Raw genomic sequence first — 27,042 nt, 5'->3', positions numbered from 1 at the left:
GTATTAAATTTATTTATTTCATATGTTGAATAATTGTATTTCCAAATTTTTGAGGATTAAAAAAATTAACTATGTGATAACATTTGTCCATATTAAATATGCAATAGTTTTTATGTAAATTTGTGGCTTTTAATGCAATTTACATGATATTCATACCAAGAGTACTGCTGATGTTCAGATGCTATATGAAATGTCAGCTAGGGTTTGGCTATAGGTTTCTTTCGAGACCATGGGATGAAGTGGACTTAGGGTGAATTTCATAATAACTTTTTTATCTGCAGGGGAACATATTCAAATCTTTAACACTGTAATCTAGAAAACACATCTAACGTTGTACCTGACTTTTGGTGGTTGAAGATCCATTTACCTGTAATTTTCCCTTTTACCCTAGGATTGGGGGGAGGTGAGGCTCAGGGGTGTTGATACCTCTGCAGGGACCATCACGCACGGGAGTCACAGGCAGACCAGCAAGCTCGGCCTGGAGCTCCCAGCTTAAGACAGTGAAGGTAAAGTACATCCTTCTCCTTTCTCTTCTCCTAACCCCGGGGAGCATTCCTGTGCAGGAGACTTTGCAAAGGGTGAAATACGGTGTCAGGACTCTCATGACAATGCGGAGTGGTACTTCGTACTTCAAGAGGAAATCTCCCCAACATTCTGTGTCTTCTACTTGTCCCTCTGTGTTTATTTATTGATCCTAGTCCCTTTCCCTTTATTCCCTAAGGCCATGCAAATCTCTGGATATATGTGATTCCTTTGGATGCCTGTGATTGCAATAGAAAATCTAAGGCAGGGGCACCTGGGTGGCTCAGTCAGTTGAGCGTCCCACTCTTGATTTCTGCTCAGGTCATGATACCAGGGTTGTGGGATTGAGCCCCTCATCGGGCTCTGCACTGAGTGTGGAGCCTGTGTAAGATTCTGTCTCCCTCTCTCTCTCTCTCTCTCCCCCTCCCTCCCTCTCTCCCTCCCTTTGCCCCTCTTCCCAGCTCTCTCTCTCTCAAGTAAAAAAAGAAAAAGAGAAGAAAAATCTAAGTCAGATAAAAGACTATCTAGAAGTCAAAACTCCCTCCACCCACCTTCTCATGAACCCCAACTGCCCCAAAGCCCACTGGCTGGAGGAAGGAATTATAAAGTAGCAAATGTTTGCAAGGGATTGGCAGGGCTATACCTGCTGAAGAAAGAAGGAGAAAGGAGCTAATAGACCTCAAATTTGGGTCTTAACGTTTTGCCATCCATTTTCTCACTGACCTACTAAGTATGAGTATTTATACACATGCATCTCTTGTCAAGTATGTAGCTTATTTTGTATGCAATTGTTAACCCCATTAGAGAAATAGCATGGGGGTGGTCAAAGGAATTTGATTTTAGATCAAAGAAACCTGGGATGAAATCTTGACTCTACTGTTTAGTCTGTGTGATCATGGGTGACTTACTCCATCTCTCTGGATCTCAGAGCCTTCACCTGTAAATGGAGAAAACAGCACTAATCCCATGGACGACTGGGAAGATTAAATGAGATAGTGTATTTGAACAGGCTTACTATAGTGGTCAAAATGTACAAGCTCAGTAAAGGTTAATTCCCATTCATAATCTTAGGCACTAATATTTTGATTATCTTTCAGCTAACCGGTTTGCATTATTTTCAGTTTTATAGATCAACCTTAACACTGGATGGACTATATCTTCAAGACAATATATATATCCTAAAACCAACAAGTTGATGGTGTTTATTTATCTTAAATATATAGCTTATATAGTCCAAATGATCTATATTGGAATTGTCTGGAATGTAGCTACGATTCAGATATTAATGAAAAATAAAGTAACTTGTCCTACACTCACTGGTAGAACACTTTGGGTACTTATTTCTATTGATGAATTATGCATGCAAAGGCCGAATGGGGCGCACTGATTTATTTTTCCTCTTTTATGCCTTGATTTTCAGGCTGTGTGCAAAGCAGTGTATATTTTTTCTGTCCTGCACTCCCACTGACTATATTATGCTCATGGGGCTCTTCAAGTGGAGGAGACACGCAGCTATGCTCACGGATGGCAGGTCGGCCTATAAAGCCAAGGTAGTGAGCAGGCATTTGGGAGAAAAGATTTTAAAATTAGTGTCAGATGTGGAATTGTTACGCTGAAGTACAACATCTCCACTTAGATGTCAATTCCATTCACACTTCTACTTCTCAAAATCCCACCATTTAAGAAATCTATGAACACAAATCTTAAAAACCTAAAGTCATGGCCACAAAGCACACATGTAAAACAATGAACCTGTATCGCTTTTAAAATTTCACAAATATTTATGGAGTACTTATTATGTGCCAGGTGCAATTCTAGGTCATTATTAAGTATTAAGGAGAAAGAAAAGCAGAAATTGAGAACGGGTGTCCTTTCCCAAAGACAATGGAGAGCAATAAAAAAAAAATGCCTTAAGAGCATGTATTTGCCTTATGTATTAATTGGTATCACACCTCTGGAAGATAAGAAACACCTAGTCATTAGTTGCCGCCCCCTTTCAGATTTTCTGCTTGAGGTACAGCAATCCATAGTGAAACCCACCGCAGTCAGTGCTGATTGATGCTCATGCATGGATTCACAGGGTGCCCGGATACACAGGTGGAGAGGGGTACTGTCTCTAGCCTCTCTCCTCTCTGGTTCCCACTTACTTCCAGAGCTGCAGATCCAAGCAGGATGTGAGTGGCACAGTGGTGGAGAAGCCACACCACAGGATTAGGAGTCTGGAGAAGTGGTTTCTAGTCCTGTACCTGCCACAAATCTGCTAAGAACTCTTCAAGGAGTTCTGCGGTACGAGGAGCTCTGCGGTACGGTACGAGGAGTGTGTCCCAAACAGATTGGGAGTTTACCAACATCAGCTAACTCTTTCTCATTCATATTTGTATCTCTAGTAACAAAGGAAGAAAGGGCAGGTACAATTTCTCACACAGGGTAAAGTTTCCTCCTTCCTTTTTTCACCCTGCTTACTTGATGTAGAACAGCTTTGTCTTCCAAGGGCAGATAATTCCCTGTGTTGTGACAACTAATTCTTTTTATTGTTAGAGAAATCAATGCAAATATATCATCAGCCTGTGGCACCATGACTAACACCCCCATTTAAATATGGTGATTGAAACTTTTTTCAACATTCTGTTAAGTAATTTTCCTAAAATGACCTCCACTTCTTAAAAGTGGCAAGTAGATTTTGTCAGCGGGTATTTTAGTCATTTCATAGTTGAAATCACTTCTGATACTTGCTAATTGTACGAAAACACATTTGGTACTCTGTTAACTGCCAGCAACTGATTGGCTCTGGAGAGTAGGATCTGAAAGTACTAAGTACTGTCAAAGGTAGAAAAGTTTTTGAAGTCTTGCAGGTAAAAGATGCAAAGTATCAGTGAAAAGAGAAAAACCTTTTCTGATAGGAATCTAAAGTGAGAAATGTTCAGGGTACTGTTTTAGGGACATCCGTGTTGACGAGTTATCATTAAATGCCGCCATCCCCGGCTGGCTGTGGGAACATAGGCCAGCTACTTCACCCCAGAGCCTCAGTTGTTTTACTTAGAAACCGAATCTAGGCTGAGACGGGCTGCTTGGGCTCTGCAACTCTCCAGTGTCAAGATCTTGAAAACGGTACTCAAGTCACCCGAAGGATTGCAAAAATCACGAATCTTCTCTTAAAAGGAATAATCGAGCATGTCTGAACCGCAACCTGAACTCCGATTTTCTACAACATCTATTTGTTTCGTGCGGGTCAACTGTAAGATTGTTCAAAATTTTGTCGTGGCTTAAAAAATACCCTACTGCATTTACAGGTGAGTAACTCCTTCTTCCCTTCCCTCCCTGCTCATGTGAATGACAATTAGGAAGAAATATTCCCCTAGGATTATTCACCTAAAAGAACTACATTTATCCACCCAACTTGCCTACTGAGTTTAAATACATTATTTAAAGTTGGATAGACTTGAGGCGTTTTCAGATTTGAAGTAAAATGCCGTAGTTTTGAAAAGATTCTATTATCCGTTGCCTGCTGGAATTTGTATTAATTTATAGCATTTGGAGAAAATTACAATAAACAAGCCCTTTACTTCTTAGAATCATACATCTTATTGTCTACATGATCTGATGAGTAACTGGTGAAATTAGCACAACCTTCCTCTGCATTGGGACACTGGGTGTTATTGGCAGTAGTATATATCATTTCTTAACAAATTCCTCTGTGTTTTTCTGAAGCCTGCTAGTTTGATTCTATTCAATCAATAAAAAATGTTCATAAGAAAAATATTGCTAGTAAATTCTTGTGCCTTCTCAGGACACATCATAGTTTAACTTGTCAGAAATATTTCCATGTGTACACAATAAAACCTTTCTGTTTGGTAAATGTAAGGATGCTGAAGTTGTCATTGTCAAATGCATCACCTGAAGCTATATAGCTAATGATACGCATTTGATCAACTTGCCAACTGTTTTATATCTGAGAAACAAAGGAAACTACACATGTATATTAAAACTGATTAGCATTGTACCCTAAAGCAATTAAATAAATATTAGAAGAAACTCCCACAGCCCTTTGTTTTGCTATAAGGGGCTCAGCTGTGCTCCTTCTAACCCTAACTACATCACTTCAAATTACCAGTAAATTAACAGAGGAACACTTTCAACCTCAGAGCAGATTTGATCCAAATAGTCTTTAAATGCCATTTCTGTTCCTATTAACCTAAAGATCGGCATAGCAGATATTTTCGCGAGGCTGCCCAGCAGTCCAGGGCATTAACGGCGAAGTTGTGACAGCACTTTTCATGATGATTTATGATTCCGTGTTTAACTTGATTACGCCAATGCTGACTCTGAATACTATTTCAATTAGTGCACAGAAGGTCACATCACAAATATTCCTCTATAATCTATTCCTATTAACACTAATACACAGAGTAACCAAATCTTTTCACCCTTGTTGATTCACATCATCCATAGCCCTAACTGCCGGCTTGTTTACCAGTTTACTGCTTTGGACACTTCCGAAATGGTAATTTTCACTCCTTTGAGTATCATTATTAGCTGTACTATGACATGGGGAATAAAGCATCTCTCTGCTGGCGTTTGTGCATTAATAATTATCAAAGTCTCAGATTTATTAAACAGGAGGTATGCTTTCTAAAATGCCTGTCTAAAGCATTATTTCATGAGCAATTACTAAATAAATATACAAGAGATTTTTTAGGGAAATGAAACCGGCTTCCGCCTAAAATCAATTTTAGCAACAACTTTCTCTCATTATTGCTCCCTTAACGACTTCAGGGAATTGCTCCTGTATATATGTAACCAATCATAATCCAGTTTCCTTTTTTTTTTTCCTTTTTCTTCTTCTTTTTTTGACTAATTTCTACATCTAATCACTGGGGAAAACAGAGAATATTGGGTCATCAGGTCTTTCTTTTCTACCTGCAAACTGCTTATTAAACAGTCCCTGTGGTACAAAATTAAGACTACAAAGAAGAATGGAGTTTTACGAAAAAAAAAAAAGTTTTCAATTTGTCCAAAGGTTAAAGTGAAACCAACTGCTAGAGACAAAATCCGCACGTCATTTAAACAATTAGTGAGGAACGTTCAAAGACCATGTTCAAAGTGCACACAATTTGTATTTTAAGTTGTATGTGGATGGGATCTAGACCCAAAGTTAATTAACAATAAACGAAGAGAGCTGCATCGCAGACGTTTAACTGCACGGATAGGCTGGCGTCCAGCGGGGACCGTGGTGGGAAGCCAGAGTGTTGAGCTGGAATGTCACCGTGCTCAGTGGGCCCCCAATAAATGCCTTATTAACAATGATGTTGTCAGCCTTGCAAAATATTAAAAAGGCCTTGTCTCTGTAGTTTGATTTTTTTATTTTTTATTTTTAGAGACCCGAAAAAAATCTTCTATCACAAGGTATTTACACAAAGGAAAAAAAAATCAATAGTAGAGAATTGTTGCACAAGCCACTGTTGCCCACTCCTTGGCAATCTTGCTTTCAGAGATTCTCCGGCAAGCAAAAATGACATTCGTACTCCTCTCACAGCTGCTTTTACTGATTTTTCATGCAATCGTTCATATAGGCTTAGTGCCTCTTGGAGCAAGAAACAGCTTTCCTTTTTTGGTGGGAGAGACTGAATTTGCATGATGAGGACAGTTTTTAAAAGTCAAAATAACCAATTGAATTTATAAAAATAGCTATCGACATGGCCTTATTTCTTTTCACTGTTTTTATACAATTACTCCATACGCCACTTCAGCAACATGTAGACAGCTAGCCAATACTGATTATGTATCAATCTGTCCCTTCGTCCCCACATACCGGCACACTTACTTCTCTTTAGAGTTCCCTTCCGGACATCCACCCTTTTCCTCGACTGGACTCCTAGGTCATCTTTCAGACTCTTGTCTCATATTTCAAAGGCACCGGTTATCTCTCACTGACCCTTGCTAGGCTATTAACTGACAAATGGGGTAGCACCCAATACTGAATTAACACATGACCCCACGTATAGATTTAAAAAGGGAATCTTGGAGAATGTAAAAACAAAGCTGCACTGGTAAAGTGATGTGTGGTGGGGTTACAGTTTATGGATGACGGTGTTGCTAAATAACGTTTTTCTGAAGACAGCAGAGAAGAAGGTATCTCTTTCATTTGTAAAGGTGTGCACTTGAGTTTTCTGCTCACTGGCATGCCGGAGAACACAGGCTTGGGCCCCCCGTGCAAGGAGTAACAAGGTCTTAGGAGGGTCAGGGTCAGTCCCTGACTCTGAGATGTGCGTGTCTAGTGTTACACATAGAAGATCCTGAAGCCGAAGGGAAATTTGACTCCAAGCTCATAAATTTCCAACTCTCTGTTGCTTTCATGTTTTACAAAGTCAACTCCAAAAACCTGAGAAACTGGGAAGAAATCATCCCTGTCCATAACATACGTGAATGTACTGTGTACCATGCCTGCCACGTAGCAGGTGCCCAAGGAAAATTAGTTTTCTACCTTCCTTCCTCTCTGTTACTTCCTACTCTCCCTCTCTCACCACCCCCTACCCTGGACTCAACTTTCAAAGTGCACTGGCCGGGAGATGGAAGTCAGTTATTCTGGATGTGTGCATTGTATATCCTGACCCAACCCCAGTCTTGATTGATGTCAAAACAGTTGGAGCAAACAGCTGTTTGCAAAGAATTTCAAACAAATAAAGGATTAACTTTCCATTCTGGAATGCTGATTGAAAATTTATTCAGGAGTAGAAGAGTCTGAAAGGAGTAGAAGGGGGAGAGTAGGGGTAGAATTTCATGCAAGGATAGCAAAGTGAGAGAGAGAATCATCTAATTTCTCTTAGTTGCCTGAAGACATACTTAAGGGGGCTTAAATATGGACTGACAAAGATGAATGAATCTCCTTATTGTTGCATTAATAGGATAGTTAGAGTTAAGCATCAGTGAACATTTATTCTTATAATAAAAGCTTTCTTTAGTTTTCCATATAAATGTACTTCTTTGTATAATAGTATCTGTGTAGTAATCATAAGTGATGCTTAGCCTACACGTCTGAGTGATTAGGGAATAGTTATAAATTTTTATATGCATATATCTATATCTCCACGTGGATATAGCCTTCCTTCCTTTTACAGGTGGTTCATAAAAGGGTTGTAATAGAAAAGATCCACTTCAAGTGAAAGGTTGAGCTGTTACGTCTAGATTGAGAGCGATCACAGAGATTAGCCCCTTGCCCTGAGTAATTTATAAAAAGCAAATGAGGGACTGGTGGCCATGAAAATAAATATAATTAACCCACTTAGAAAAACCTTCACCCTCGTTATGGATAGTTTCTGCTTGATCAGGCTGACTAGAGTAACACACAAATAAATTAAGAAAAAAATTCCCAGATTTTAAAGTTTCTTTCTAATTTCTTCATGAATAATTGGACTATAGAAGAATAGGCCCATTTTTCAAACTCTGAATAAGCACCTCATGTATATGAGTCAGTTCATAATTTTTGCACAGATGTCACACTCCACAGGATATAAAAACAAACTAAAGATAGCTGGCCATATAATGTGTAGATATATCATTGTTACAGATGCTCAGTAGAGCCTTGTGCATTTTTTTTTCCAAAACAAATCTCAAATCTACATATTTTAAAGATATAAATTTCTCATTTGTTATTCTTGGACATGCTCTTTATTTTTTTTTTAAGTGAATTTTTAAGAAGTTGCAGGCCCACCAAGCTGGCATGAAACGGACTCGGCTGGAAAAGCGTCCCGTTCCTACACAAAGAAGATACAACAAAGACTGTGTTTTTCTGACACTGCCCAGAGATCCTGCTTAGTGAAAACCAACAGCCTCTCCCATTAATTCAGGCTTTTGGCTCAGTCATTTGGGGTCCTGTGCCCTGACAAAGAGCCCACAAATGTTACTGACACGTGTAATTTACTGCAGATCTTCTCTTTGGGCCTGGAACACAACAATCGTGCGTCGCTTAGAACTGGGGGGTAGAGGGAAACATCTTTCCTAGGCGGCTCTTCCCGTTTGTACCCACCAGTGATTCATTTGAGCAGAACCACTGTGTCAGCGGGCTGAGGAGATTGTGTGACTGTTGTTCCCTCTGTTTCGACAAGCCCCTAAACAGAGAGTTGAATAAGATTAGGGCAGTTGTCTGGGGATCCTGGGGACAGCTGCTTCGTGAAAGGGAGAATGTCAAATATCCATCATAATGCTTTCTTCAGTCAACACCCTCCCAGGGAGATGCCCAAGTGGAGGTTTCGTTTTGGTGGTGGAATAATGTTCTTATGGGAGGGATGTCGATATGAGTCTGCATCCCAACTCTGCTCTCTGTGTGTCGCCTTAGTCAAGTTATTTAATTTGCAAAGTCTCAGTTTTCCCATCCTTAGAATCAAATGACAGTAGTACTTAGCTTTCAGTTGCTGTGAGAATTGAATAACGTGCAAAGTGCCTGGCACAGAGATCTCATCTTAGTATTTATTGCCGCCCTCCTATGCATTGCATGAAAGGAAACACTGGGCAAGATCCTACCATCCTCCTCTATCCTTGGCTGGCCGAAGTGTCCTCAACGTATGTGACAGTTGAGGGACACAGCTCTGATCTCGGAGAATGTTCTTTCCTGTCATGGTAGCCTGAGAGATAAGAAAAGGGCACATTTATGCAGTGAGTAGTGAAGTCTGTTGTAAGCAGTTTTTCTCTTCATCTTTTGCTATCCTCCTCTGACTTTTCCTTTCTCTTTTCCTCTTTGGGGTAAAACTATCAAGTGTCTACATCTCAGTATAAATGTACCTCAAAAACTGCATACCTCCGTGAGGGAGAAAGCCCCGATAAGATAGTGACAATGATGGATGTTGTATGTGGGAAGGAGTGCCATCTGAAGGCGACCAAAAAGACTGAAACTGTTCTGGAGCCTGGCCGAGGTTAAAGGCCCCTCCTCTAAAAATGAGATGGACAGAGATATGTATTCACATAACGCCCGGCTGGAAGGGGGTGCGGCACGGAGCTCAGAGGACCTGCATTTCAGTTAATACGCGACATTCTGGCAGTATGACCTTAGGCAGGTCCTTCATTCCTCGTGATGTTGAATCTTCTCGTGCATATGACCGTAATACCCGCCTCACAGGTTTGTTGTAAAAGTCTAAGAAATGATGTCATTCCACGCGGAAATCTTTGAAGGTTATGAGCACCACCCCCATGACGTTAGTTAGTGATAATAATTAAATCATACATATCAAAGATCTCCAGAGCTGTGAAAGACTGATAAGGCGACGTGGACGAGAATGAGAAAGCATTCTTCGAAGCATGAAACGATATAAATACCTAATAATTTGGGTGTAGAACCTTTATTCTACAGGTCTGTAGGAAATACAAGAAACAAATAAAGGGAAGCACTATTTCAAATGGAAGGAGGTAAACCCGGGGAGCTCATTCTTTCAGGGGTGACATGGTTTGAGGAAAATAGTAAATTTCTTGGCAACCACCATCCTCGTCATCATCATAACAACAATAATAATATAGTCATGGCAATAACAGTAGCTAACATTTTCACAATCTCGTGTGCTTCCTAAACTAAACTAAAATTTTGTGGAATGATTCCAGTATTGAAATGAAAAAACTGAACTCTTTAATTATGAAAAACCTTTGCAAGCGTCTTCCCTGGTATCAATCTTGACGGAGCTGGGAGGGGCACGGAGAACTGTGGAATGAACACTTTCAGAACAACTGAATTCCATCTTCTGGACAATTAGTGCTTGCAAGTTAAATCCAGAGTAGGGAGAAGGAGTGAGTTAGGGAGGAAAAAGAGCTAGTGTGGAAGGGAGGGAGAGACTGATATTTCTTAGGCAGCTACTATGTGCCGGTGCTGCACAGAGTACATTATGAGTGCGTGTATACAGTGAGGGACGGAGATCTCTTAGGTCTCTGGGGTCCAGTTTACAACACGAAAGCAATAGAAATTCAAGACGAATGGAACAAGCATTTCCCCAATACAGGTGCTAAGCTACTACCATAATTTTGAATACTGGGTTGGGGAGACCTGACATCCAACCCATTATGGTTAATTCTTTTGTACTTTCTTTCCCTTTTGCAATTTTCCCAGAAGTTAGTGAGTAAATGAACCTCTACCACCTATGTTCAGGAGCACACTTTCTCTGATGTCGAGTTCTGGTTTATTATGTTATTATAAATGATAGATCAGGAGGACATTATGAAACATGGATGGGTTAAAACGAATAATATTAAAACGAATAATAACATCTTTGAGTGCACAAAGACACTGAGTGCTTCCTATATTTTCTTTCTTTCTCTTCTCTTTTTCCTTTCCTTTCTTTCCTCTCCTTTCCTCCCTTTCTTTCTCTTTCCTTCCTCCCTCCCTCCCTCCCTCCTTCCCTTATTTTTCCTCTTTTCCTTCCTTCCTTCCTTCCTTCCTTCCTTCCGTCTTTCCATCTTTTTTTCTTTCTTTCTTTCTTTCTTTCTTTCTTTCTTTCTTTCTTTCTTCTCTCTCTTCCTTCCCTTCCCTTCCTTTGAGTTCTTTCTCTGTTCATAGCAATTACAAACTAGATAAAATGATTTCCTTGTCATGCCCTTCACTATGTTTACCACAATTCTCACAAAACTGGATCTTTTGTAACTATTGTTTTTGTAACTAATTATTTCTTACTATTATACTATGCATATACTTTCTTAATCAGAATAAATTCAAGGATACTGACACTGCATTGGCAGAAACAGAATTATGTGTGTGCTGTCGACATTTATAATTTCCTGTGCAGCCTCCTTCCTCTGGTACAGATTCTGGAAAGACACATAGACAAAATGACTGCAGTGGGATCTCATGTCTGAGGTGAAGTTCATTTCTAATAAATGTATCGCTACAAGGTATAGATTCTTATTTTAAATTAAAAATTTCCCAAATGTGAACTATCTCCCCCAAACAAGCTTTGTCCACTACATTCCTGGCAGACTCACTAGTTAGACACATTTTTCTCTAAATATAAATTTCTCAGATCTATATGAGTGAAACTTAACAATTAATTTTAAACCCTGAATTTGGAAAAACAACCCTAGATTTCTTTTTCCTACACTGACTTCACCCCTATTGAATACTTCCTATAAAAAGTGACATTGCTTATGGTGTCGACAGCTAGAGAGCCTCTTGGGGCTGCACCAGGCTGCAATAAATGAAAAGCTCTTTTCAGACTGAATTTTAGTTGTGTATTGTTATTTGTCTTAGAATCCATTTATTAGTCCAGAGATAATGTGACAGTTGACTCTTACAGTAACACAGTACTCATTAGCTAGCTTGACAGGGAGGTGCCAACATCCGCTGGAGATTGTATTTTATTAATCTTCATGGCTCATTTGGAAGCCTGGCTGGCTATCTTGTAATGTGCCCTCGTGCTGACTGGGACAGGGATGCGTAGCCATGCTTACGACTGAAGAATATCAACTTGCATGATAGGATCTTTCCCTTTCTTTGACCTGAAATGCAGAAATCTAGGAAAGCTCGAGTGGAATGCTGTAGAATCCAGTGAAAATTGCCTTCCTCGGAATCTGTAACATTCTTTCTAGATGCTAAGAACCACTTGATTTTAAAACTACTTAGTCCTCGGTTGGTATATATGCTAAAATCTGAGAAGAGATTTAGTTTTAAGTTTAAGGTGAGAGTTGAAACGCCTTGAAATAGTGTAGTTTGCTATCACATCTTTGTTCCCTTATTTCATTTTTGTGTGGTAATAAAAATAGTCTTCTGAGCTGATCTGATTTTTTTCCAGCTTATTGAATTTGCATCTATCATGCTCTTTGGGTCTGAAAAATCTTAGTGTTTGAACACACTAAACGTCATGACTCATAGGTCTTATTCCGTTGACTTTTTGTTTTCAGTTGGATTTTTGCTACGAGTATATTTGGGATTTTATTGTGTCCTTTACCAATTATACAGCAATTTCTTATAAGGTCGTTGCTTAATTTCAAAAAATGAGTTTGATAATAAACAGTTTGCCAGAGGGTTGAAGAATTTCCAAGTCATCACACTTTTGGTGACTTTCTGGACAAATAAGCTATTATTTGATTTCTAAACCTCTACATATAGTATTCTGACTATATTTCTAGAAGAGTTTTCACTTTTTTCTTACCAATTCGAACATGTTTTACTCCATATTAACTGAAAATAGATTTGATTTGGATGTTTTCTTTGGCACTACACTAATAAGGCTAATCAAAATGAGATTCCAAGCCTTAAAAAAAAATGAAATCAACATGTGGTTTAATTCTCACTACTAATACTACCCTGAAAGACTGTTAAGCTTCTGATAGAAAACAATAAAAAACAAGGAAATTCACTGTTAAAACGGCAACATACCATATGTCCTTTAATACCTAATTACAACAGGGGCACAATAAGAAAGTCATTAAACCTGCACCCTATTGTGCATAGGTATCAGAGGACATATGGTGCATTTCAACCATTAGTATGAATTTGATTGCATCTGTGATTTTCTGTTACAACTTTGACTGTATTTTCCAGAAGAAAATGTTGGTAGACATATTGGTCATTGAGAAGAATTGCCAACAATGAGAAACGGGACCATTTTTACCCCTCCAGAGGTAGGTGATTATAAATTGCATAAAGGCCTACTAATAACCTTGTTTTCTCTTCTGACTTTCAATGTCTTTTGGTGCTTTATTCCCTCACTGAAAATTTCTCATTCAGGCAAATTATTTTTTCTTGCCAGATAAGGAAATTTGACCCAAGTCGTTGTAAAATGTGCATTTCTCACTAAATAGTCCCTGTAATATTGTAAATTTATATAACTATGTATCAAAAATTGTAGATGACGACAGGGAGTACCATGTCTGCGCTTTTTCTTCTTACTTTTATGCAGATGGAATTAATATTCAAAATTGGTAATATTTTCTCTAGGGCTTGGTTTCAGAGTCATATATACATATATATGCATCCACACACATATATGTATATATAAAGCGAGAGAGACAGAGAGAGAGAGAGAGAGAGAGAGAGAGAGATACACACACACATTATGAAGGCAAATATCAGGCATGAAGGATGTGGAAAGAAGGCACCAGTTTTTACCCTTAATCTTTACGTCTCTAATCCTTAACTTATAGCAGCCTAGTCATCCAAGTGCCTGACATGCTTAAAAGCATGATAAATATAACTTGATTTAATTCAATTCATATGATTTCTTTGTATTTCATTCATTCACTCCTATATTTATTGAACAACTGTTAGTTGCTGTGAGCTATTCAAAAAAAAATTTTTTTTTTTTTACATTTTATTTATTTTTGAGAAACAGAGTGAGACAAAGCGTGAGCGGGGGAGGGGCAGAGAGAGAAGGAGACAGAATCTGAAGCAGGCTCCAGGCTCTGAGCAAGCAGTCAGCATAGAGCCTGATGCGGGGCTTGAACTCACAAACTGAGATCATGACCTGAGCCTAAGTCGGACACTCAACCGACTGAGCCACCCAGGCGCCCCTGCTGTGAGGTATTTTAAACACTTGGACTACAACAATGCAAAAAACGGACAGGCCCTCACTAACCATACATGCTAGTGGAGAGAAACAGTGAGACAAATATAGTTTTTCAGATGATGATAAACGCTATGAAGGGAACAGCAGTGAAGGGGACAAGAGTGGACCAGGGAGTGTGGGTAGGGCTTGTGCTGCTTCTCTGCTTATGAGCCAGATGGTGGTTGGAGTGCAGGGGATGAGGGGCCAGTTGGGAGCCCTGGGCTTCACGTAACCAATGTAAACAAGAATAAGGGTGGAGACTCATCCCAATGATCTGAAGGCAGATAGTAGGCGGGAGGTGATGGGTGTTGGGGGACAAAAGTGAAGGGTCTTGTCATGGGCCCCTGGAGCTCTGGGTCCCCTCTCGCTCCCACAACTGGGAGAAAGTGAGCTTACCTGGAGCTCCTGGAGCACCTGAGCTCTCTCTCTTCCCCCTGAAGTTGTAAGGACTGAGCCAGGCTTGGGACTCTTCTGTCTAGCACGTGTTATTTAACTCTGTTATTGCCCCAGACCTAGATTAGAGACCTACAAAAGATGACAAAAATCCTGAAGATATTACTACTGTTCAGGTTTGATCTTAAGTATGTTTTTCCTTTAGCTGGTAAATCATTACTTACTTTGAAAGCTTGAAAAAAATCCTAAAAGTAAAGTTTCGTGTTCCATAAAGTTTTAGTAATTAAGAATGCTATCACGTGTTAAAAATTTATCTCAGACCACTGCAATGGGGGCACCTGAGTGGCTTGGCCAGTTAAGCATCAAACTCTTGACTTCTGCTCAAGTCATGATCTCACAGTCGTGAGATGGAGCCCTGCGTTGGGCTCCACGCTGAGCTTAGAGCTTAATTGGGATTCTGTCCCTCCTTCTCCCTCTGCCTCCCACTGCTCACATTCTTTCTCTCTCTCACTCTCTCTGTCAAAAAAAAAAAAAAAAAGTACACTGCAATGAATTGTTTAGACTGTAAATATTGTATATTGTCTTTGCTGTAAAACACTAGTTTCATCAGTACTTACACATGTTGGCTTGCCTGGAACACACACTTTTCTCAAAAGAGTTCTAGCATTATAGTTTAAGGAACTTTACCAGTGAAGCTTGCTTCATGCTAGGGACTGGAGTCAGATTAGAGCCTGGTCCTAAAACCAGAATAACTAGAATTTAACTCCTTGAGTTTAGGAAATGACTACAATAAATGCTATACAAACAAGTGAAAACGGTGAACACAAGACTCCTGAATACGGAAGTCTTAGTGTTATGCAATTACAGGAAGTCTTGTCAAACCTAAGTTTATGTACTTTTAATAGAACTTTTCAAGCTTAGGATTTTTCGAGGAGGACAGAGAGGTGGAAGGGAAACTTTCTTAAAAACTGGCATTAGTGGGTAAAAAAAAGAGAGGATCATACAATGGTAAGGGTTCACTATGCATCTTAATGGTTTGTAACATAGTAGTCTAATTAGTGACATTTAAATATCGTTTCATTTCTCTTGATCCTCGTCTCACCAAAAGCATTAAAGGCCAACCCATTGGGACATAATTACAAGTCTAAAATATATGAAGTCAAATACTCTTCTGATCACTAAAATACAGTTAAATTACTGTTTTAAGTTTATTAAGGAACTTTTAACAGGCATTAAAAGTGGTGCATTTTACTAACTTTTTGATATGGTTATAAATTGAGAAGTTTTCTAGTTTGTATCACTGGACATAGGTCTTTATTTTTCACATTTGTTTAAACCTGAATGAACTGGCCAGTAGAGAAGGGACATCACACTGAGATGTCAATGAGTCTAGTGATAATGGACTGAAGTTCTTTTTTTCAGGTTTAAGCATTTCCATGAGCAGAGTAGAACTTAATAAATTAAGCGTTGAGATTTAACATTTGCAACTGAATTGGAGGGCCTGACCCAGCCATTTCTTTCCTCTGTGCTAATTTTCCATCTATAGCATTGTGAATATAATTTTTGCTGCCTACTTCCCAAGGCAGTAGTCAGTTGGCTGTGGATGGCATTCAGTGAACTAGGATAAAAGTACAAAATACTGTTAACATAATTAACATAACTGAGACTCTTGCACTGGTCACTTAATCACCCATGGTGATTTCTTAGCACTTTATGGACATAACCCTATGCTAATTAAGGTATGATAGGTTATCCATCTGTCTCTGTTTTAGAGACCCCTCCTATTATAAATATTGCCACCACCACCACCCCCATTGGACTGCGAATGCCCCAGTGACAGGAACTGTGGTAACTGCATCTGGTTCCTCATAGGTTAGATGCTCAATAAATGCTTGTTATTAGAAATGAGGACAGATCTCTGTTCACAGTAAATACTCAGTCAATCCTGTTATGATTGATCTGTTTGGCAGGAAAATAATTCAGTAAGAAATTAAATTTTAATTTATTTTGCCCTCTCTTTTATGTAAAGAAATTAACCAGAACTTCTGTTCCCTTATCTTAAGGCTGTTGTTTTGCAGAGCAAAAAAAATGGAATTTGCTTGAAGATACTGCTAAACTGCTTCTCCGACATCATATTTACTACTGCTCTTAGAGAACATTATAGCAGACTTTACAGAGGGGACAAGGGGAGAGAAAAATGCTTGGAGAAAGAGGGATGAAAGTGGGTGCATCTGAATTAGGGAGTGGGTCCTCAAGACTAAGAAGGAATGTATTGTACTCTTGGGGACTTCTCTGAGGCACAGGATTTGGTGGGAAGGTTCATGGTGCAGTCCAAGGGTTGAGCTTCTGCTAGGTTCCAGGTTCTGTAAGAATTCCTGTGCCCTGGAAGCCAAGCATGAATCCTTCCCTCTCCCAATTGGGGAACATTCAGGTTGAGACAATAGCAAAGAGCGGCCAAGAGTCTTGAAGACCAGAAAACACCTCTCACAATGACTCTGCTTGCTGAAGTTTGCTGGGATCCATGTGGGTGATGAAGAAGACCCTGGAGTAAAACAAGGAAACTGTTTTTGAAAGTCTTATCTAATATAAGCACCAATATAAGCACTTATCTAATATGGCACCAAGACTGGAGCTGCACTGACCAAGTGATGCAAAAAAAAAAAAAAAAAAAAAAAAAAAAAAAAGATTCTATGGAAGTGGGATAGGAAAAGACATTCCCATAGGGTGATGCAGGGACCTAAATCCAAATCCCTTCCAGACTTTCTCAATGTTTTTTATAAAATAAGTCTACAGTTTTTTCTTTAGGGCATTGTTTCGTTGCCACAATCGGAACCTAATCTCCTTTGAAGCATTATTTCCAATTATACTTTCCCACATTTGAGTACGTCTAAATATGGGTTTGACTAACATCTTCCCATGTAAGTTAGGATCTTTGAGTGACGACACTGAGACTGTACGGCTTTGAGGGCTTCTGTGCCTTGATGACATTGTGGTAAATCTGAATCAAGTGTCTTGACTACACAGGAATGAAACAAAAGAGTAAACACCTTTATTTTTGAGATTATTAGTAATTCTGAGAAACTTAATGAAGTTCATGTAAATTTAGGCATTTGAGTGGTTAGAAGTAGGAAGAAGCAATGGGAAGAAGTCAGGACAAATAGAGATTAGGCTGGCCTGCCATGTTCTGCTTGATGAGCCCCTTTCTTCTACTTTCTAATTCGCACATGTTCTCATGCTCTAGTATGAACCCTTTCAGAGGAGATGGCAGCTGAAGACCAAGCAAGATAAAAAACAACAACAGAGCCTGAACCAAGATGATTAAAATGCCCTAAGCTGCCAGGATCCCCGGGGCATGTGACAACTCCTGGCCCAACTGAGCACTGCTCATCAGGGACCTTTCAATAGTCAGTGTCTCCAGTTTTTGTGGCCTCTTTTACCTGAGAAGAAGGAGTTTTAAAACCTCTCTTATCCACCCTAAACCTTTCAACACAAATATAGGAACGAGACATACGGTGGTTTCTGATGCACAGAAATGAGTCTTGAAGTGGCTGTTTCATTTGATCTATTTTGGTCGTTAGTGGATTGAGGTCTAAGTGTGAATTTAGACAGACTGGACCCATACTTCTTTGTGACTTTAAAGACCATGTAGCTTATTGCTTCTATTGAAAACCTGGGTCTATTTAAATTAGGTACTTGATTTCTCTTCAACCTTCTCAGGTTTTTTTTTCCCCCTAAAACATGCATTATTCAGGATGAGTCGGAAATAAATTCTACATCATCCATGGGTATAGCCCTCTGAATAACATTTGCTAAGGTCAAGGAACTACTTTTAAAAATTATACTTTACTACCCATGCAGACTGTAAAAAATTCAGTTTTAGTGTACCTTATGAACTTAGTATTGTTACTATGCTTGTTAGAACTAGGTTTTTAAAACCATAATTTAATACAGGGTGAAGCAGGTCACAACGAAGACACGCTTATCAATGATGCAGAAGGAACTGAAATCTAAAACATAAAGTCAGAAATGTATTTTGCAGATATAATACGACTATGCTATTTTGTTACCCTTCCATTTTAGAGTGAATGGAGGGGGACAGCAGTTGGAGCCCAGGAACTGGCATTTGTTTCTCGATACTGCATAAGAGCTGCATAACCCTGGCCTCATAACTGTAACCTCTCTTAGCCTCAGTTTCCTTTTCTGCTAATTAAAAACCTAGCACTAAGTGAATTTCAGCTGTAGGGTTTATTGCCATCCCTATTGCTAACCAATGTATCTTTTTGAAGCCAAAATGTTATTTTAAGGCAAAGTTCTGACTCATGGTTTGATATGGCATAGACGAACTGTAGTTGAAATTTTAATTCAATTTCATTTAGAATGTTAACTTTTATTTCCTTGGGAGAAAAAGCATAATTGTTGAAGGCCGTGGACTTTTATCAAATGAAAGAGATGAGAGAGGCATGCTGTAACCATTGTTTCTTTTCTGCATTAATAATCAGTCCTGGTAATGAAAGATAGGTGATAAAGCAATTTAGTTTATGAATGGTGAGATGAATATATAGCATCAAAGATCATAAAGCCATATAAAAGTTTGCAATTATTTATGAGATCTTTGAGTCGAGCAAACTTGACACTGAAAGAGTTTAAGGTGGTTTAAGGTGTTGCTGGTCACTTACATTCTTAGGGTCATTTAAATATTATGCTAATGAAAAGAAAATGGACTAAAGTATTATCCCGTTAATGAACTTAAAAGTAGACCGTAGTAGAAATATATGATAAATAAATACAATGTCAAGTTAGAAAAAATGTTGTAGTTTCATGTTGTTGGTTTGCAAATTGAATTTTTACATAAAATTTACACTAAATGGAACCTCATTATATAGTGATGAGGTCCAGTATGATCCAAATCATTAAAATCACTGTACTGCTTAATGATTCACTAAGTGGTACTGCAGTGCCATAAATTTAGCACTAGTTTCATGATTCAAAACACCAGACTGAGACACCAGCAAATCGTATGTGGATCATTAAATTTACAATGAATGTCAGAGATGAAATAAGGGGGAAAAAACACTTTGAGAGATAGGGATAATATGTGCTCTAAGGTGACATACATCAAGATAAATGATCTTATACCACTTGTGCTTGGATAATAATGGGGGGTAGTTTTTTTTGTTATTCCTCATTTCGTAATTTCCAGAGGGGCTGGAAGTCTAAACTCCTACGAATTAAACAGCTGTCATTTTTTGACTACCCTGTGATCTGTTTCATTTATATTTATAATATATACATTTATATATGCCATTACATTTTAAACTTAGCTGATTTTGCCTAGACATTATGGCTCATCTAATTTCCTATCATATTAGTTCAAAATGATTTTTATGGTTGGATGAAATTTGGACTGGAATTACATGAAAGCTACTGAGAATATAAGGTTTAATTCTGAAATCCTTAACGATGCTTTAAATCACACCCTCACCGAATTCTTAGCATTATCTAAGTATTTATTTGGGGGAAAATCTGTGTGCTCCAACTTACAAAATTGCATATGTTAAATATATGCTAGATTCTCACAATCCATAAGTTTTGTTGTTTAGGGAACTGAGGAATTCACACTTGAGAGTACATTGCTTATGCATATGATTTGGAACATGAAAGGCAAACATTTCTTTGGGTCACAAGTAAATCCTCTCACAAGTCTTTTATATGGAGTAGGGTATGGAAGACTGTGATTTTTGATAGATCAACACTGAAAAAGCACAACAAATAGCTAGGTGGCATCTCAAACACATTGGGTTAGCCAACAGTGCTAGATCTTTGTCAGGAAAACCTTGCATACCACATAACGGAGATTCGGAGGTGCTGGCTTGAAGTTCTCAGATATGCTATACTAACTTCTGGATCTGGGGGCAATCTTGAGATGTACCACAGCCTATTTTACTCAATTAAATCAGTCAAGCTCTGTGGATTTGCAGACGAGAACCTTGCCCACGTGTTAACTTTGCCCACATGTTACCTTCATCCGTGTAAGTTGTATCAAATAGCTTCTGAGGGCCAGGAAGTTTTTGTTCGTTTGGCTATTTATGTCTATCAGAAGAACGCAGGAACAACGACAACAATAAAAATTCCAAGAGGATGCCAAACATAACTGCAAACTCAGTGAGGAGGCTGGGCATGGGGATCATGTCCTTTATTTCAATGATATGTCTGTTAAAAAGTCATGTGGGAGCAAAAGGTGGGTGCTGGTGAAGACAGTTTGTGGAAGTCGTACAGCAACTACTGCTGTCTTAAAATTTTTTCTTTTAATGTTTATTTACTTATGAGAGAGAGAGAGAGAGAGAGAGAGAGAGAGAGAGAGACAGAGTGTGGGCTGGCAAGGGGCAGAGAGAGGGAGACACAGAATCCAAAGCAGGCTCCAGGCTCTGAGCTGTCAGCACAGAGCCCAACACGGGGCTTGAACCCACGAACAGCGAGACCATGACCTGGCAAGTTGGACACTTAACCGGCTGAGCCACCCAGGAGCCCCCTACTGCTCTCTTTTCCTAGTGCAGCTTGGAAGAGGATAGGCTTTTTCCTTAAGAGACAAGGATAGTTTGATTCTGGCTGCTGGACCCTAAAGTGGAACACTGAGAAGAGATTATTCCTTCTTGTAAAAATAAAACTGCTTTTAAAAATTCTGCTTTTGTTTAGGGGAAAAGATGGAAAAGATAAGAAAAGAGGAAATGTATTCAATGAAAGCATGTAAGATTGATTAGTCTACTTAACCTTTGGGGTTTTCCTCACTTACCTCAGTGATACCGAGTTTTATTCCAGTTGGCCAAATACTTAAGATAATCTCTTCTTTCGGAAAGAGTGGTATTATTAGTAACCATAAAAATGAATTTGTACAGCCTCCCCCCTCACCCAACAGTTATGAAGGTCTTGGACCATCCAAGTCAAACACAGGACAACAAACAAATCAAACACCAGAGACCAAAGGGAACCATAAAAAAGAAATGTATTCACTTTGTCCTTGAAACTATGAAAACAATTTCTAGAATAAACAGGTTATGAAAACAGGATAGGGTATTCTGTCAGCCCGTGCAGGGTCTGTTATCTAGAAATTGCTCATAGCAGAGGGGTACAGATTGTTAGAAGACGAGACAAAAGTGCTATTGTAGTCTTCCTTAATAAGCCTTAGGACAAGACTGTAAAATGTGGCAGTTTAGTAAGGTTCTGAGACAAAACAAATGGTATATAGCATTTTGCTACTTATTCGGAAATCCACCTCTGGTCAAATGCTGGGCTCTGAAAGAATTTACCCTCTTTCTTTTCTGCCTCTGAGATTTCTGTTAACTCTGTGTAAGAAGGATAATGTTTCGTAAGTTTCTTGATTTATATGCCCTTAACAACAAACAAATTTCCCTCTATCAGGAGTGGGTCCAGGTTAAGAGGGAAAGGGGCTATGATTTTTGTAAGGATGAATTCCTTACAAGGTGAATTCCTTACAAGGTGAATTTCTCCTCTCTCCCCCAACTCCCCTAATCTCAGATCTGAGGATTTGGTGGGGAGATGAGGAAAGGTCTAGGGGAGGAAAGTTATCAGAAACGTGTTCCAACATTCTCTCTTTATGGCCTCAAAGATATGAACAGAGAGGAGGTAAATTAGCCAGGCTAAGAGGCAAACAAAGAGTAGAAGGACTTTCGTTCCACTGTTTTTTTTTTTTTTTTTTTTTTTTTTTTGATAGGCGTGTGTGTGTGTGTGGGTGGGTGGGGGCTATAAAGAGTGCAAGGAGCCTGTTCACTCATATGGGGCAGCCCATGTATCATAAGGTAGAAGAGCAGAAGGCTAAGGCAGAAAGAAAGAGGGCTTAGTTTGCACCCCTGAACTTCCATTGGTTACAATATGGCATGAATAAGGAGATGAGAGGCAGTAGGCAACCCTGGAGCTTGATGTCCAAGGGACTGAGAGGGACCCTGGAGGCTAGAAGTTGGATAGAGGATGTGACAGAGACTCAGGGAGTGGGAGTTGTCTGCAGCATCAGCAAGAGTGGAGGAGTTGAGCAGAGGTCAAGTCCATAAGATAGGCCACTAGGTGATGACTGAGCGAAGAAAGAGTGAACCACTAGTTCATGATCTGCAGTTATTAGCTGTGGAGTATAAATGAGTGCCGGTATGTGGGAAAGAGCCAACCATTCCACAGAAGATGCCAGATAGACAATCCATGTTCAAGAGCCAGCGTAAGGCCAAAGGATCCCATTAATCCCAACACCTTCCAGTTTTATGTCTCTCACCATACACCAAGACACTGTTTTGGAATGTAGCAAGGGAAGCAGGGAACAATGACTGAACATCTTCCAAAGACTGATTTAAACGAATGGAGAGAGTTCCAATTATTGGTTTAAGCTTCATGTTAATCCAGATTGGACTAAATTTAATTTTCCCTCCATTCCTTGATTGGTTGGAGCCTTTATGAGGAAAATCAAATCAGTTATACAGGAGCCATGTTTTCCTTGCGTATTTGAATTGTAATGTGATAAACATATGTAATGGGGCAGAAAATTTAATCATCTCAAAAGTTGCTGGTTCTCTGTGGGTTGAAACTGGGAGGAACTGCCCTTCCTTGAGCCGGAACAAAGCTGGAGAGACCAGTGGGATGGAGTCTCTACAACTAGGTCATTAGGCTGGGGGCCAACTGAATGTGCTGCCCAGACAAGGCCTCGAGGTCCTATAAAGGAACACATATGTCTAGCTTGCAGAGTATATGCAACAGCATAATTATTGAGCCACTGGTGGAAAATTCCAATCTGAAAATAAGAGCATCTGGGATGAATGACTTCTCTGTAAATGTCTGGCGTGCGTCTGAACGATCTGTTTCTTCACCATTGTGAACATTGACTATCCATAAAAACCTCATCATTGTCAGAAACAATGTTCGGTCAGCTGTTGGTCAACAATATAAACAGCCTTGTTTGGATTAGGTCTCCCATCTCTTTAATGTGATTCCAGTACTTAATATATTTTGCATACTAATGCCCTTTGACTAGAGAAATATCTTTGTAGTGATCTCTCTTTTGACTTGTGAGCTGTTTCTTTTGCTTAACACAAGATGCCTGCTGTTTCTTTAGTTTCGGGATGCAAGGTGGTGCTTCAATCATTTTATGAAGAATTTTGACTCAATCGCATTTTAAGTGGGTTGGTTTCCTCTCTTTTGTGAGTAGAGATGAGGAATAAAGAAGAGAATGAGGTAGAATGGAGAGAGAAGGCAAAGAAATGTATAATTATTTTCCCTTTTTAGCATTGCATATACTGATTTATGCAGGTTTCTATTTTTACTCATCATCAGATTTCTGAACTTTATAGAACCTTGAAACTTTGTCTAAAACTAAGGCATAGAAGAAGCTCCCTTTAAGGATGTCATCTAAATAGCTGCATTTGATTTAATTTCCCTTTAAGATGGGAATTCTGAAAATACCTATGCTTTTTCAGGTCCCTTTTCAGATAACCCCAATCTTAAATCATTAACCAATGTGTTCTGAATATTTATGATGTACTGATTCTCTACAGAGATTCCATCTTCCACCTCATGGAAGTTCAGGCAATAAAGAACAGCAAAAACATGTGTTTTTGGAGCGGCGGGGGGGGGGGCAGGATTACTGGGAGGAGTGTGTAGGAAATGGTGGAGAAACAAAACATGCAAAGTATCTCTTTCCACACAGATGTATTAGAGTTTGAACAAGAATGTTGGATGTCCTGTGTTTCCAGCCCTACTCCATCTTTAACACCCTGGGTGACTTTGGCCACATCTACTCTAAAGTAATCATTGATTTCACAGGCATGGTGTGGGTTATAAAAAGAGCTAAACCCTGTGAAAATACTTAAGTCATAAAATACCACACAATCATGAAATATTAAGCATATCCTAATTACTGAAATCATCTAATGTTTTTACATTTTATTCTCAGTTAACCTGCATAACATGACCCTCTTCCTACTCTCATTCTTTGTTCAAAATCACAGAGCTTCTGCTCCAAGCGTGTCTTCCTTATGGGGGTGACGAAGTTTTGTTTTCCCGGTCTTTCTTAAGTACAAGGAAACCCATATCCCCATCTATGTCGAGCATGTGACAGTTGATTGACTGTTAATAACCTTGACAATGTTATTTTTCTTAGAGAAAAAGGAGACTTGATGACTTCTTTGTTCAATTTCACCTAAAGAGTAGTCTTGCCCGGTGCACACTAAGTGTCATTGGTAGGGAATTGTCCAGGAGGCATTCAGTATGTAAATGTTCTAATTAGATCAATGTAAAAGAGCAGTCGTACATTCTGTTATAGCAGTGTGTCTGGTTCCATTAATAAAACCTCCCGAAGGCATGCACTACTAGTTTTCTCAATTAGTTTGTCCCAGATCATTTCATCTTAGGGGAGGGAGGGGAGGAAGGGTGGAATAAGAGGGTGAAGGGAGGTGGCAAATTACAGGTATTTTCTCCAGCTCAGAGAGCTGTCCCGATGTGTCCCATATTCCACCTGGTCACTCTATTGGTCTTCAGAAAAACACATCCCTACACAGTATTTGCGCAGGTTAAAAATAAAACAAACCTTTCCCTTCTTCTTCCCCTAATGAAACAAATAACACTGTCACTAGCACCACCTTTTCCTCTCCTCTTCCTCCCTCACTTCTTCCTCCTCCACTTCCCTATTTTTTCTTTCCGGAGAGTGTAGCTCTATGTAAAATTCCTAGCACAGCGCCTGGCACCTAATAGTGATTTAGTTAAGTACTTACTCATTTCCTTTTCTCAAGCCTACAGCATGTCCCAGGCCTCTGAAAATGTAGAACAAAGATCACAGCTGTAGGATGTATGATAAGGGTCCCCAATTCATAATGTCTGAAAAGACTGCAAGTCTTTATCTTTACATGGGACTACCCTTATGGGGCTGTAGAGCTGTTTGTTTTAGAAGGCTCTGAAAATTTTGAATGCAAGATGTGTGCAAGAGAGATTTTTAAATCTCCGGGACTCTGGAGGAACAGAGCAAGGCGATGGGGCGTAAACTGGCTAAGAGCAAGTCGTGTGTTGGGTCATTGGCTGTTACACTGTGCTCTTCACCATCCCTTTAGCTTGTTCTTTCTGCAGGTATTTGCCTCACTATTGGGGGGATGAGCCTTGACTCAGCACTATTTCCAAATTCCTCCCTTCCACTCACTCCTTCAAGAATTAAGAAGTCGTTAAGGAATACGGAGAGCAGTACGAGGTTGACAAGTGGAGTAGGGAGCTAGGGCAAGGGCAATGATGTTAGAAAGGCTGGAGGCTGGGAACAGAGAACAGGTATAAACGCTTCTGGGCTCTGAGAAGTCCTGGTTTCCCTAGTCTACCTATCCTACCCAAGCAAACCAAAGAATTTGCTTTCATAAGGTGTCTTGACTCTTTTCACCTGTCCCTCTCATCCCTCCTGCAAGAGAGACAAAAAGGAGGTGAAGTGGCATGGGAAGACCACATAATTAAAATCAGAAGAAATAAGCACTAATGTGACTTTACCACTTGCTAATTGCCTATATCACAGTCACCTAAATCTCTGAAAGTCAGTTTTCCCAACTATAAAATGGGGACATTACCTGCCTTACATAGTTTATAGAATTGTGCCTCAAATGTGATAAAGTATGTGAAAACCTTATGTAAATCTTATTACCTTATATACTTCTTTGCTCATTTTGTGCAGAAGCCACAAAAATAGTACTAGTGGAGTCTTCTCGAACAGCTGTTTTGGAAAGTATGACAGAGAAAAAATAACGAAATAACAGTTCATCAGTATCTACAGGGCTAGTCCACAGAAGAGAACAAAACACCTTCTTGGTATATTATTTTTTGAGGAGCAATAGAGAGGAATAGGTTAGATTAAAAAAAAAAGAATTTATTGGGGTGCCTGGGTGGTGCAGTTGGTTAAGCATCTGACTCTTGATCTAGGTTCAGGTCATGATCTCACAGTTTGTGAGTTCAAGCCCTATATCGGGCTGTGTGCTGATGGTGGGGAAACTGCTTGGGATTCTGTTTCTCCTTCTCTCTTCCCCACCCCCACTTGTGTGCACTCTCTGTCTCTCTCAAAATAAATAAATATACTCAAAAAAAAAAAGAGTTTATTTGTCACGAAATAATGGGATGGGTGACTATTTTGATTACAAAAGCTTTTCCCCTGGAAATCTTAATGACCAAGGAGACTAGGCATTCAGTGCATGGCTTCCATAAACATTTAAAAGGAAATACACTAGCTAGAAGTGGTTACAATGACTGTCAATTGCCAGGTAGGTTTATTTGGTAACGTATGAGTTTAAACCATATGACATTTCTGATATTTATCAGCCTGTGACCTACAAAAATGATCTCGTACCGTTAGCTTCTCTAAGAGCTAGAGGCAAGAGAGTGAATTGTGGAGGTGCTCTAGAATGTATAACTGAGAATAACTGGGTGGGTTTAGAAAAGGTAAAGGCATCTAGCTTGCTCAAGAAGCCACATTAGAACACCTAACTGTGGATCTGAGGATGAAGAAAGTCCAGAGTAGTCGTAAGAGGATGGTAAGACATCAGAAAAATTGGGATAGACTGTGCTGGTCTCTGCTCAGAATGCTCTTCTACCTTTCCAT

This window comes from Panthera uncia (assembly GCF_023721935.1).
Source record: "Panthera uncia isolate 11264 chromosome A1 unlocalized genomic scaffold, Puncia_PCG_1.0 HiC_scaffold_16, whole genome shotgun sequence".
Taxonomy (NCBI): Eukaryota; Metazoa; Chordata; class Mammalia; order Carnivora; family Felidae; genus Panthera; species Panthera uncia.
Note: the sequence above shows the minus strand (reverse complement) of the source record.